General features: G+C 47.5%; 3 non-coding genes across 3 annotated transcripts; all 3 read right to left on the reverse strand.

Moving 5' to 3' along the window:
* Positions 1-7,228: 7,228 nt before the first annotated feature.
* Positions 7,229-7,300, reverse strand: Pmar_PMAR007137. Its single transcript has one exon. It is a non-coding gene; the product is annotated as a tRNA-Asp (tRNA).
* Positions 7,301-8,287: 987 nt separating this feature from the next.
* Positions 8,288-8,359, reverse strand: Pmar_PMAR007138. Its single transcript has one exon. It is a non-coding gene; the product is annotated as a tRNA-Asp (tRNA).
* Positions 8,360-10,377: 2,018 nt separating this feature from the next.
* Pmar_PMAR007139 lies at positions 10,378-10,449 on the reverse strand. The gene has a single exon. It is a non-coding gene; the product is annotated as a tRNA-Asp (tRNA).
* Between the last annotated feature and the right edge of the window lie 607 nt (positions 10,450-11,056).

Raw genomic sequence — 11,056 nt, forward strand, 5'->3', positions numbered from 1 at the left:
TCTCATATGATGAAAGAAACGGACGAAGAGAAAAAGCAAATAAAGGCATTACTGCTGCTGGGGCGGTTCGGCCAGAAAATCTGTCCGAACCGCCAAGTAAGTGTACAGGCGTGGTGAGCTAGAGAAAAAGTGATATCAGGTATAATAGGTTACCAACGAGACTTACTAAATATATTTTGTTACATACTTATCTCAAGAAAATGTTCGACACGTTTTGGATACACACGAGAAATTAGCAATCGTGGAAATGGATGCCTCTCAAAACATCGCACGGTGTTCTGACGCAACGTTTTTCTTGACAAAACATCGAGCTAATATTTTGCAACACAAATATACATCATCCGACGTTGTTATTCGTTGTTTACAGATAATAGGAGATAAAATCACACTGAAGTTAGCAATCCAACATTACACACACGTTTTACGAAGATATATGAAAAACGCCAACCGTGGGAATCGAACCTGCGCACTCTCGCATGATGGGCGGGCGCTCTACCAACTGAGCTGCACGAATCGGGCGAAGACGACTTTCAGAGACAGCACAATTGCGTGAATCTTGCCGGACTGCATCGCTCCGCTAGGTTTTTGTGACATGAATAAAAGATTTAAAATTGTCAGGCCTGGGATTTGAACTTGCGGTCATTTTAAATCGGCTCCTTGTCGAAACTGTTGTGTTACATTTGTGCAGACTAGTGCGTGCTCAACCTGTGTCGGGCTGCTACGTATGCTATTTAAACCTCAACGCAATTGAATGGCTAGGTCGCGAAAAGAGGCTTTCAAATTGCCTATATACTCTAGCCGCAGGTAATGCCGGTTTGATTTTAGCGCGCGCCCGGGGCCCCCACCCCAGCGCGCGCAATTTTGTTAAGGCGTTGGGTTGGGTTTCTTGGCGAAACCGGCGCGGGATCCACCAAGAGACTGGGGGGTTACCTTTGCAAGCGTTTTCGTCTCTTATTGCTGTCAAACGGATGCTCCGAACAATGACTACCAGCTGCGCAGTAGGTAGATAGTGCAAAACATGTACTTATGTACGTGAGAGGAAATACTAAAGCCAAGCATCTCCCCAGTACCATGAAGCAGAAGCATGAACTGCGTCAGTCCAAGACGTTGACGCATCGTAGATGCGGTACACCCGCTAGCGCCACTGAAAAGAGTGGATAAGGCAATAGGTTTTCGGAGAAGCGGTTCATCTAGTCTCCTCGCGGACCCTCTTGAACCGCACAATGTTATGGTGAGGATACTTTGCCAGACACTCCCACGAGATCACTCTGAGAAATGATATGTCAGATATAACGCATGTCTCCTTCGAAAAGGCTTTGAGCCATTATTTGTGAATAAACACGTCGTATTCTGAAAGCACACCTATTACAAGAGCTACTTAGGGTTTGCAGACTGCCAAGTACAGCGCGCTTATCGGGCAAGAGGCGCACTGTGGAAGGTATAAAGAGAAGAATGACAAGATGACCAATCGTAATATCCTACACGAGGAGACTGCATTTGCGGTAAACCGTCTCTTGTGACACTGTCTGTTGTGAGTGGGCGCGCGCTCTTGCACGAGTAAGCGAGCAATTTCCACTCGGCCCGGGCGATCCGGATTTCCACAGGAGACGTGAGTTACTCAAAACGAGACAGGAACGAGCTAAGAGAGCAAGGCGAGAGACGGCTAAAAAACGATGTTTTTAAGTTATTTCAGAGGCCTCAATGCGTACAGAAGAGTCTTTTGAGTAGATTTCCTCTTTCTGTGAGTGTTGGAGAGTATTTGAGAAGTTTGAACGAAATCTGACGGTAGACAGCGAAAATCGCGTAAGCAATGGGCAAACCGAAGCACGATAGGTTCCGGCCAGGGATGCCCGGAAGTTGGTTTTAGCGCTCGCCCAAAGGTGGTACCCTCCCCACACTCGGCTCGCGGAAGACTCTTGTCTCCCGAAAAGGGTGGTTGCACCAAGAGACTGGGGGGTTACCTTTGCAAGCGTTTTCGTCTCTTATTGCTGTCAAACGGACGCTCCGAACAATGACTACCAGCCGCGAAGTAGGTAGATAGTGCAAAACATGTACTTATGTACGTGAGAGGAAATGCTAAAGCCAAGCATCTCTCCAGTACCATGAAGCAGAAGCATTAACTGCGTCAGTTCAAGACGTTGACGCATCGTAGATGCGGTACACCCGCTAACGCCACTGAAAAGAGTGGATAAGGCAATAGGTTTTCGGAGAAGCGGTTCATCTAGTCTCCTCGCGGACCCTCTTGAACCGCACAATGTTATGGTGAGGATACTTCGCCAGACACTCCCACGAGATCAATCTGAGAAATCATATGTCAGATATAACGCATGTCTCCTTCGAAAAGGCTTTGAGGCATTATTTGTGAATAAACACGTCGTATTCTGAAAGCACACCTATTACAAGAGCTACTTAGGGTTTGTAGACTGCCAAGTACAGCGCGCTTATCGGGCAAGAGGCGCACTGTGGAAGGCATAAAGAGAAGAATGACAAGATGGCCAATCGTAATATCCTACACGAGGAGACTGCATTGGCGGTAAACCGTCTCTTGTGACACTGTCTGTTGTGAGTGGGCGCGCGCTCTTGCATGAATAAGCGAGCAATTTCCACTCGGCCCGGGCGATCCGGATTTCCACAGGAGACGTGAGTTGCTGAAAACGAGACAGGAACGAGGTAAGAGAGCAAGGCGAGAGACGGCTAAAAAACGATGTTTTTAAGTTATTTCAGAGGCCCCAATGCGTACAGAAGAGTCTTTTGAGTAGATTTCCTCTTTTTGTGAGTGTTGGAGAGTATTTGGAAAGTCTGAACGAAATCTGTCGGTGGAGAGCGAAAATCGCGTAAGCAATGGGCAAACCGAAGCACGATAGGTTCCGGCCAGGGATGCCCGGAAGTTGGTTTTAGCGCTCGCCCAAAAGTGGTACCCTCCCCACACATTCGGCTCGCGGAAGACTCTTGTCTCCCGAAGTGGGTGGTTGCACCAAGAGACTGGGGGGTTACCTTTACAGGCGTTTTTGTCTCATACATCGGACCGAGGCTCGATTGGATCGAGATATCGAAAATCGATCGATTGTTCGGTGCTAATCAATCGAGGATGCTGCGGCGGGCAGACGAATCGATTCGATTCGAGAAATCGATCCACCTCGAAATTCGAAATTCATTGAAATGCTCTTCTACGTCAGCATTGAGAGTTACTTATAGGGTCTACAGCACCTATCATATTATTGCAACAATTCAGGATGCCTTTAGCAAAGCACTTCCACGAGAAGAAAAGTAAGGGTCGAGGCTAGACCGCTCAGTTGATAGCCACAGGCACTGGGAGGCTGTCTGATTATCTGACTCGGATAGACTCCATCAGCGAGGTACTGAATATCCGCGCACGACCTTGCTGTTCGCCCGAGGCGAATCGCTTCGCTGTGGCACGCTGCCAATTGCGGCGACAGCCAGATATTCTGCAGATGCCGATTCCCCGGGTCGGAAGGATGGTATTCCCCGGGTTCGGTCAGATAATCTGACTCAGATTGCGCTTTTGCCTCGAGCCTCGACGAACCCTCGAGATTGTTCTTCGGTAATTCAGAAGAAGATTATCCAAATACTATTTCTGAGCATAATCCACACCGCAAATTCAATATCCCTAGTAGCGGCTACTAAGTAGCCTAATAACTCTAATAGTTATCGCATATAGCATAGGTTCAAAAATCCGGATTCTTCGCCCCGCCCCTAAATTACTCAATCCGCCCCTAAATTGCTCAAATATGCCACATGCGTTCTAAAGTTGGATGAGTCATCCGCTATCGTTACAGCTTCTCTGAGACTGACATACATGGCACAGTTTCTATCTCAGTGACCCATACCAGTGTGCTTAGCTAATAAATGTAGTTACGTGGTGGAGCTCAGTACGCTCAGTACGTGTTCAGGGCGGCCATTGGCCGCCGGTCAAGATCAGTAGATAGCACGGCTCAACACAACGATGTGAAATTAGATTGATCATTGCGTCGGCCAAGGTTTCGAAACATTCAAGCCAGTGGTTGGTCAGGTTCGAACATGTATCTTTGAGACGGGCAAAGTCAGTAGATAGCACGGCTCAACACAACGATGTGAAACTAGATTGATCATTGCGTCGGCCAAGGTTTCGAAACGTTCAAGCCAGTGGCTGGTCAAGTTCGAACATGTATCTTTCAGATGGCCAAGGTCAAGCGTGATGCACATGAGTTTTCCTCAAGATGTCATGGCAGTCAACAAAGCCACGTGACATGCTTGCAGTGAAGCTTCAGGGACGCTCGGGTAGCTTGAAAAGTTAGGGGCCGGTACGAGTCATTTAGGGGCGGATTGGGCAATTTAGGGGCGGATTGAGTACCTTAGGGGCGACGAATCTAGGGGCGCGGATGAGCAGGTGCCGGGTTTCAGTGGTTCCATTGTGCGCAACTTTTCGAAATAGAAAATACATAAAAATGCCGGAGCCTTGGATCGAACCGGCGTCCCTAAATCGAAAGAATCGATTCGAGATCGATTCTCGGTTACCGGTATCGATATTGGACCAATCGATTGTATAACCTCTGGGACCGAATCGATTCGAGATCGAGCCTCGAAGCTCGAAAAGTTCAGAAGTATGTTTTGTCTCCGATTGCTGTCAAACGGACTCGCCGAACAATGAATACCAGCCGCGCAGTCGGTAGATAGTGCAAAACATGTGCTTATGTACATGAGAGGAAATGCTAAAGTCAGGCATCTCCCCACTATCATGAAGCAGAAGCATTGACTGCGTCAGTTCAAGACGTTGACGCATCGTAGATGCGGTACACCCGCTAACGCCACTGGCAAAAGTGTATAAGGCAATAGGCTTTCGGAGAAGCGGTTCGTCTAGGCTCCTCGCGGATCCTCTTGAACCGCACAATGATATGGTGAGGACACTTCGCCAAACACTCCCACGAGATCACTCTGAGAAATCATATGTCAGATATAGCGCATGTCTCCTCCGAGAAGGCTTTGGGGCATTATTTGTAGACAAAAACGTCGTATTCTGAATCCACACTTATTGCAAGAGCTACTTGAGATTTGCAGACTGCCAATTACAGCGCGCTTATCGGAAGAGGCGCACTGTAAAAGATATAAAGAGAAGAATCACAAAATCACCAATCGTAATATCTTACACGAGGAGACTGCATTTGCGTTAAACCGTCTCTTGTGACACTGTCTGTTGTGAGTGGGCGCGCGCTCTTGCACGAGTAAGCGAGCAATTTCCACTCGGCCCGGGCGATCCGGATTTCCACAGGAGACGTGAGTTACTCAAAACGAGACAGGAACGAGCTAAGAGAGCAAGGCGAGAGACGGCTAAAAAACGATGTTTTTAAGTTATTTCAGAGGCCTCAATGCGTACAGAAGAGTCTTTTGAGTAGATTTCCTCTTTCTGTGAGTGTTGGAGAGTATTTGAGAAGTTTGAACGAAATCTGACGGTAGACAGCGAAAATCGCGTAAGCAATGGGCAAACCGAAGCACGATAGGTTCCGGCCAGGGATGCCCGGAAGTTGGTTTTAGCGCTCGCCCAAAGGTGGTACCCTCCCCACACTCGGCTCGCGGAAGACTCTTGTCTCCCGAAAAGGGTGGTTGCACCAAGAGACTGGGGGGTTACCTTTGCAAGCGTTTTCGTCTCTTATTGCTGTCAAACGGACGCTCCGAACAATGACTACCAGCCGCGAAGTAGGTAGATAGTGCAAAACATGTACTTATGTACGTGAGAGGAAATGCTAAAGCCAAGCATCTCTCCAGTACCATGAAGCAGAAGCATTAACTGCGTCAGTTCAAGACGTTGACGCATCGTAGATGCGGTACACCCGCTAACGCCACTGAAAAGAGTGGATAAGGCAATAGGTTTTCGGAGAAGCGGTTCATCTAGTCTCCTCGCGGACCCTCTTGAACCGCACAATGTTATGGTGAGGATACTTCGCCAGACACTCCCACGAGATCAATCTGAGAAATCATATGTCAGATATAACGCATGTCTCCTTCGAAAAGGCTTTGAGGCATTATTTGTGAATAAACACGTCGTATTCTGAAAGCACACCTATTACAAGAGCTACTTAGGGTTTGTAGACTGCCAAGTACAGCGCGCTTATCGGGCAAGAGGCACTGTGGAAGGCATAAAGAGAAGAATGACAAGATGGCCAATCGTAATATCCTACACGAGGAGACTGCATTGGCGGTAGACCGTCTCTTGTGACACTGTCTGTTGTGAGTGGGCGCGCGCTCTTCGATGACTAAGCGAGCAATTTCCACTCGGCTCGGGCGATCCGGATTTCCACAGGAGACGTGAGTTGCTGAAAACGAGACAGGAAGGAGGTAAGAGAGCAAGGCGAGAGACGGCTAAAAAACGATGTTTTTAAGTTATTTCAGAAACCTTAATGCGTACAGAAGAGTGTTTTGAGTAGATTTCCTCTTTCTGTGAGTGTTGGAGAGTATTTGGAAAGTCTGAAGGAAATCTGTCGGTGGAGAGCGAAAATCGCGTAAGGAATGGGCAAACCGAAGCACGATAGGTTCCGGCCAGGGATGCCCGGAAATTGGTTTTAGCGCTCGCCCAAAAGTGGTACCCTCCCCACACTCTCGGCTCGCGGAAGACTCTTGTCTCCCGAAGTGGGTGGTTGCACCAAGGGTCCGGTGCGAGAAGATATGAGGACGCTAGGTGAAAAATGAGAGCCACAAGCGTGCTTCTTCGAAGCCAAAACGGCACTGCCGTGATAGCAATTAACTTGTGATGCACATTTCAATCTTAGAGGCCTATGGAGCAGTACTTCTCATATGATCAAAGAAACGGACGAAGAGGAAAAGCAAATAAAGGCATTACTGCTGCTGGGGCGGTTCGGCCAGAAAATCTGTCCGAACCGCCAAGTAAGTGTACAGGCTTGGTTAGCTAGAGAAAAAGTGATATTCAGATATAATAGGTTACCAACGAGAATTACTCATTATATTGTGTTACATACTTATATCTAAAGGAAATATTAGAAACGTTCCTGATACATACGACAAGTGAGTAATCGTGGAGACGGATACTTCTACAACATCGCACAATCATCTGACTCAACATCTTCTTTCTCGAAAAGATATCGAGCTAATATTGTCCAACACAAATATACATCACCCGACGTTGTTATTCGTTGTATACAGATAATAAGGGATAAAATCACACTGAAGTTAGCAATCCAACATTACACACACGTTTTACGAGGTTACATGAAAAACGTGGTCCGTGGGAATCGAACCTGCGCATTCTCGCATGATGGGCGAGCGCTCTACCAACTGAGCTGCACGAATCGGGCAGAGACGACTTTCAGAGACAGCACAATTGCGTGAATCTTGCTGGACTGCATCGCTCCGCTAGGTTTTTGTGACATGTATAAAAGATTTAAAATTGTCAGGCCTGGGATTCGAACTTGCGGTCATTTTAAATCGGCTCCTTGTCGAAACTGTTGTGTTACATTTGTGCAGACTAGTGCGTGCTCAACCTGTGTCGGGCTGCTACGTATGCTATTTAAACCTCAACGCAATTGAACGGCTAGGTCGCGAGAAGACGCTTTCAAAATGCCTATATACTCTAGCCGCAGGTAATGCCGGTTTGATTTTAGCGCGCGCCCGGGGCCCCCACCCCAGCGCGCGCAATTTTGTTAAGGCGATGGGTTGGGTTTCTTGGCGAAACCGGCGCGGGATCCACCAAGGGTCCGGTGCGAGAAGGTATGAGGACGCTAGGTGAAAAATGAGAGCCACAAGCGTGCTTCTTCGAAGCCAAAACGGCACTGCCGTGATAGCAACTAACTTGTGATGCACATTTCAATCTTAGAGGCCCATGGAGCAGTACTTCTCATATGATGAAAGAAACGGACGAAGAGGAAAAGCAAATAAAGGCATTACTGCTGCTGGGGCGGTTCGGCCAGAAAATCTGTCCGAACCGCCAAGTAAGTGTACAGGCTTGGTGAGCTAGAGAAAAAGTGATATCAGGTATAATAGATTACCAACGAGACTTACTAATTATATTTTGTTACATACTTATCTCAAGAAAATGTTCGACACGTTTTGGATACACACGAGAAATTAGCAATCGTGGAAATGGATGCCTCTCAAAACATCGCACGGCGTTCTGACAACGCAACGTTTTTCTTGACAAAATATCGAGCTAGTATTGTCCAACACAAATATACATCATCCGACGTTGTTATTCGTTGTTTACAGATAATAGGAGATAAAATCACACTGAAGTTAGCAATCCAACATCACACACACGTTTTACGAGGTTATATGAAAAACGTGGTCCGTGGGAATCGAACCTGCGTAATCCCGCATGATGGGCGGGCGCTCTACCAACTGAGCTGCACGGATCGGGCGAAGACGACTTTCAGAGACAGCACAATTGCGTGAATCTTGCCGAACTGCATCGCTCCGCTAGATTTTTGTGACATGAATAAAAGATTTAAAATTGTCAGGCCTGGGATTTGAACTTGCGGTCATTTTAAATCGGCTCCTTGTCGAAACTGTTGTGTTACATTTGTGCAGACTAGTGCGTGCTCAACCTGTGTCGGGCTGCTACGTATGCTATTTAAACCTCAACGCAATTGAATGGCTAGGTCGCGAAAAGAGGCTTTCAAATTGCCTATATACTCTAGCCGCAGGTAATGCCGGTTTGATTTTAGCGCGCGCCCGGGGCCCCCACCCCAGCGCGCGCAATTTTGTTAAGGCGTTGGGTTGGGTTTCTTGGCGAAACCGGCGCGGGATCCACCAAGAGACTGGGGGGTTACCTTTACAGGCGTTTTTGTCTCCGATTTCTGTCAAACGGACTCGCCGAACAATGGATACCAGCCGCGCAGTCGGTAGATAGTGCAAAACATGTACTTATGTACATGATATTAAATGCTAAAGTCAGGCATCTCCCCGCTACCATGAAGCAGAAGCATTGACTGCGTCAGTTCAAGACGTTGACGCATCGTAGATGCGGTACACCCGCTAACGCCACTGACAAAAGTGTATAAGGCAATAGGCTTTCGGAGAAGCGGTTCGTCTAGGCTCCTCGCGGATCCTCTTGAACCGCACAATGATATGGTGAGGATACTTTGCCAGACACTCCCACGAGATCACTCTGAGAAATCATATGTCAGATATAGCGCATGTCTCCTTTGAGGAGGCTTTGAGGCATTATTTGTAGACAAAAACGTCGTATTCTGAATCCACACTTATTGCAAGAGCTACTTGAGATTTGCAGACTGCCAATTACAGCGCGCTTATCGGAAGAGGCGCACTGTAAAAGATATAAAGAGAAGAATCACAAAATCACCAATCGCAGTATCTTACACGAGGAGACTGCATTTGCGTTAAACCGTCTCTTGTGACACTGTCTGTTGTGAGTGGGCGCGCGCTTTTGCATGAATAAGCGAGCAATTTCCACTCGGCCCGGGCGATCCGGATTTCCACAGGAGACGTGAGTTGCTGAAAACGAGACAGGAACGAGGTAAGAGAGCAAGGCGAGAGACGGCTAAAAAACGATGTTTTTAAGTTATTTCAGAGGCCCCAATGCGTACAGAAGAGTCTTTTGAGTAGATTTCCTCTTTCTGTGAGTGTTGGAGAGTATTTGGAAAGTCTGAAGGAAATCTGTCGGTGGAGAGCGAAAATCGCGTAAGCAATGGGCAAACCGAAGCACGATAGGTTCCGGCCAGGGATGCCCGGAAATTGGTTTTAGCGCTCGCCCAAAAGTGGTACCCTCCCCACACTCTCGGCTCGCGGAAGACTCTTGTCTCCCGAAGTGGGTGGTTGCACCAAGGGTCCGGTGCGAGAAGGTATGAGGACGCTAGGTGAAAAATGAGAGCCACGAGCGTGCTTCTTCGAAGCCAAAGCGGCACTGCCGTGATAGCAATTAACTTGTGATGCACATTTCAATCTTAGAGGCCCATGGAGCAGTACTTCTCATATGATGAAAGAAACGGACGAAGAGGAAAAGCAAATAAAGGCATTACTGCTGCTGGGGCGGTTCGGCCAGAAAATCTGTCCGAACCGCCAAGTAAGTGTACAGGCTTGGTGAGCTAGAGAAAAAGTGATATCAGGTATAATAGATTACCAACGAGACTTACTAATTATATTTTGTTACATACTTATCTCAAGAAAATGTTCGACACGTTTTGGATACACACGAGAAATTAGCAATCGTGGAAATGGATGCCTCTCAAAACATCGCACGGCGTTCTGACAACGCAACGTTTTTCTTGACAAAATATCGAGCTAGTATTGTCCAACACAAATATACATCATCCGACGTTGTTATTCGTTGTTTACAGATAATAGGAGATAAAATCACACTGAAGTTAGCAATCCAACATTACACACACGTTTTACGAGGTTATATGAAAAACGTGGTCCGTGGGAATCGAACCTGCGTAATCCCGCATGATGGGCGGGCGCTCTACCAACTGAGCTGCACGGATCGGGCGAAGACGACTTTCAGAGACAGCACAATTGCGTGAATCTTGCCGAACTGCATCGCTCCGCTAGATTTTTGTGACATGAATAAAAGATTTAAAATTGTCAGGCCTGGGATTTGAACTTGCGGTCATTTTAAATCGGCTCCTTGTCGAAACTGTTGTGTTACATTTGTGCAGACTAGTGCGTGCTCAACCTGTGTCGGGCTGCTACGTATGCTATTTAAACCTCAACGCAATTGAATGGCTAGGTCGCGAAAAGAGGCTTTCAAATTGCCTATATACTCTAGCCGCAGGTAATGCCGGTTTGATTTTAGCGCGCGCCCGGGGCCCCCACCCCAGCGCGCGCAATTTTGTTAAGGCGATGGGTTGGGTTTCTTGGCGAAACCGGCGCGGGATCCACCAAGGGTCCGGTGCGAGAAGATATGAGGACGCTAGGTGAAAAATGAGAGCCACAAGCGTGCTTCTTCGAAGCCAAAACGGCACCGCCGTGATAGCAACTAACTTGTGATGCACATTTCAATCTTAGAGGCCTATGGAGCAGTACTTCTCATATGATGAAAGAAACGGACGAAGAGGAAAAGCAAATAAAGGCATTACTGCTGCTGGGGCGG

This window comes from Perkinsus marinus, assembly GCF_000006405.1.
Source record: "Perkinsus marinus ATCC 50983 genomic scaffold scf_1104296942060, whole genome shotgun sequence".
Lineage (NCBI taxonomy): Eukaryota > Perkinsozoa > Perkinsida > Perkinsidae > Perkinsus > Perkinsus marinus.